We start from the raw sequence: 3,736 nt of genomic DNA on the forward strand, positions 1-3,736 counted from the left end.
TACCTATTGCAATAGTCCTGAATAAAGTCTTCTTTACAATTTCAACAAGTGCCAGAATAATTTCTTTCTTAGCAGAAAGGATTTTAAGATTCTATAAGTTACCTCCTGTCTTAAGTTCTTAAAAAATCCTTTTATTATAAAAGGTTGTTATCATATCTATGTATTATGTTACTGAAGGTGTTAGGTCAATTGCATTGGTTACATCATTTTATTCAATTCAATTTTGGTATTTTTTAAGCTGTTATTTTTGATGCCTTTGCTTACTGAGCTTTCCCAAACCTGAGACAGTAAAGTGTAGAAAGAACACTTTCCATTCATTTCTCTTGTTTTTTGAGTTAACAACAATGGTTCAGAACATGTTTCAAGTTCCAAACAAGTAGTATTTACTGAGAAATTAAGTGCAGCGTTATATCCATGATGGATATTTGGGGAAATCAACTTTCTGCATTCATTCAAGGGTGATTTTTCAGTACCTGTTTGGCAGTCTTTGTGTTAGGCATTGGGATTAGATTTGAGAATGACACCAACATAGCCCCCGCCTTTCATAGTGCTTACAGTCTAGACTGTAGACAAAAACACAGGCCTCTGTTCAGGCCATCTCTATGGGCAGGTGCTGTGTGCTGAGATACAAACATGAATAAAAGGTTCTCCTGGTCTTTCAGGAACTTCCCCTGTAGGGAAGACAGACCTAGACCCATAAAGGAATGATTTTATTACATTAAAAGTTAAGGTCTAAATTTAAAAAAAAGATATATGTATAGAGTTTTCAACCAAGAGTCTAAAGGCAAGTGACAAGATCGATAAATAAAAAAGGTAAGAAAAGAATATTCTAGAGGAAAAGTCATAACGTCTTAGAAGAAAGAAGCAGCATAGTGTGTAGAGAGAACTACAGAGAATCCAGTACAACCACTAAGATAAATCACAGAACGAGAGTTTCTGCAGATGGTAGTGAAAGCAAGGGTAGCAAGATCCTGGAAGTTCTTGTGTGCCAGGCTTGGGCTTTCGCTTGGAACTGATGAAGGATTTTCTAGCTTTACCGTAGAGGAGAGATTTAAGAGGGTTATGCTGGTTATCCTCTGTGTACTCCCCTAGATCCACTTTCTGTTCTTTCTCTGCCTTGCTCTGTGTCAAGAAGGTGGAGCCCTCACACACTGCATCATATGGACTCTCAGAGTTCCAGTTTACTACAACTGCATAATAAACCACTCCAAACCTATTGACATAGAGCAATCATCATCATCATCATCATCATCATCATAATTATTATTATTAATCTCTCAGATCTGGGAGTTGACTAGGCTCAGGTAGGCAGTTCTCATTTTGGGGTGTTTCATGTGGTTTCAGTCAGGCAGCCCACTAGTGCTGGAGTCATATTGAAGCCTTCCTTGCTCACTTGTTTGCTGGTTGTGCTGGCTGCTAGCTGGGACCTCTGCAGGGGCCTTTTCCAGAAAACAGCCTATGCATGGCCTATCCAGGTGGCTTGGGCTTCCTCGCAGCATGGCTGTGTTCAAAGGGCAAGCATCCCAAGAGAGAGAATCAGGTAGAAGCTGTATTGCCTTTTATGACTTAGCCTTAGAAATTATGTAGTATTATTTCTACCATATTATATTTGTTAGAGGTGAGTCATTAAGGCCAGCCCCATATTTAAGTGGTGGAGAATTAGACTCTATCTCTGATGAGAAGACTATAAAAGAATTTGAAGATTTTATTTTTAGGCAAAGCAACCCATGGTCAACCTCACAGATTAAGGTGCAAGGACCTTGTCAGTTTACAATCCCTTATTTATTTTTTATGCCTACAGCACCTGGTCTTCCTAGGTGGTCTCCCATCCAAGTACTAACCAGGCCCGACCCTGCTAAGCTTCCGAGATCAGATGGGATTGGGCTTGTTCAGGGTGGCATGGCTGTAGACTGAAGATGTTTTTAAAACCACTATATCCTCTAACTTCTGCTTGAATTTGGACATTGTGTGTGGGAGGAGGAAGAAGTGGGAACCAGTAGATCAGTGTGTGATTAAAAAGAGAGTTTGCAGTATCTATCTGTCCACTTCCCACTCCATCCCTGCCTGGCTGTGGAGCCATTATGACTGGGGTTCTCTATCTGCAGCCACAGCTCCTAGCTGCTGGCTTATCTTCCACTGCTCCAGTTCTCACTGGGTCCCATTAATATTGCTTACACCCCTTGTCCCTTCACATCTAAGATGGTACTGTCTTCTTCCTGTTGCTGTTCCCCAGGTGTCTCATCACCTTTAGTTGGTTCTTTTATCTCTGCCAAAATCTTATGGCCCATTAATTCAACTCTTTTGATAAAGATGAGCTGGAACTTTGTGAGCAAACATAAGTAGTCAGGACAGTCTATGGGAGGCGCCAGGGCTTATGGAATTTCTTATGCTCCTCATAATCACGAGAACCTTACACTGGAGAACCCTACAGGAAGAACTCTACGTTTACAATAAGGTTCTATGTTTCTAACCTCCCCTTCCATTAACTTCCTTTTTCCTTCTATAAATACCACTCCATCTTGGCATGCAGGGAAGAGTGTGCATGTGGCTTGCCATGTTTGCATGCAGTGGGTTGCAACCCTTCCTTTTTCCTGAATAAATCCTTTTGGTGATGAAACACCTAGTTGATACTTTTTAGTTGACACTTTAAATATAAATACTTCGAATGAACCACCTTTTTTATTGCTGTGAAACTGATTAAATTGAGAGGCCAAAATAAAGAGAGACTAGTGGGGAGGATGTTATAATAGTACAAGTGAGAGATGATAAAGGTCTGAGAATAGTGGATGGACTCTAGATTACTGAGATAAATTTTGTAAAACTTTGTGAAGGATTATAGATTATAGAGACTAGGTACTGTAAATAAAGTCTATAAGGGGTCAGTATCAAGAGAAGCAGACAGAAGATTAGGACAGATCAAGCAGTTACCAGAAGTCAATGTTTTGGAGGTCACAGGGCAGACGTGATGACCCCAGAAGCCAAAGATGCCAACATAAGCACTAATCCTAAGCCAGAAGTTGCTTGGCTCAGTCTTGTCTTCTTGTTATAGCTACAAGAATTAAATGAACTAAGTCACACAAAAATGCTCTGAATATTGTAAAGCACTGTATACATGTGAAATCCAATGGGAACTAGTATTGTAATTATAATTATTATTGTAATTCTTTCTGGTTATTTGCATATATAGATTAATAAATCTTGATCATATACAGAAGGGAATTTGGGCTCAATTGCAAAAGTGATACAAATGATATTTCTCCATGGCTTTTCTGGTTAAACTGGAGAAATTCTATAAGATCCACTTTTCCCCACAAATGCTCATTCTTGTGTCTCTGTCTACTCACCATCACTACTTACTGTTCTTTGCCTTTAAAAAGGAGACAATAGCATAGATAATTCTCCACAATTGTGTTAGTGTCTAAATCTCATTCTATGGGGTGGATGCTGCCTCTGAGTGACAGTGAATAAGCAATTTGACAGTGTACTCAGGAGGAGCTACAGATTGGTCCAAAGTGAACAATCAAGCAGATAATGCAGAGATGGACAATCCAGTTAATATCTCCAATCCCTATAGTTTTAATTATGGTAAAATACACATAACATAAAATTTATCACCTCAACTGTTTTTAAGTGTACGGTCAGTAGTATTAAGTATATTCACATTGTTGTGCAACAGATCTCCAGAACTTTTTCACTTACCGAAACTGAAACTGTGCTCATAGAATGCTCACTTCCC

General features: G+C 39.3%; 1 non-coding gene across 1 annotated transcript; it reads right to left on the bottom strand.

Annotated features, from left to right (window-relative positions):
• Nucleotides 1–1,792: 1,792 nt before the first annotated feature.
• On the bottom strand, nt 1,793–1,911 carry LOC111733862. The gene has a single exon (XR_002778213.1). It is a non-coding gene; the product is annotated as a 5S ribosomal RNA (ribosomal RNA).
• Nucleotides 1,912–3,736: the final 1,825 nt, after the last annotated feature.

The sequence above is a fragment of the Pteropus vampyrus genome, unplaced genomic scaffold (genome assembly GCF_000151845.1).
Source record: "Pteropus vampyrus isolate Shadow unplaced genomic scaffold, Pvam_2.0 Scaffold663, whole genome shotgun sequence".
Classification (NCBI taxonomy): domain Eukaryota; kingdom Metazoa; phylum Chordata; class Mammalia; order Chiroptera; family Pteropodidae; genus Pteropus; species Pteropus vampyrus.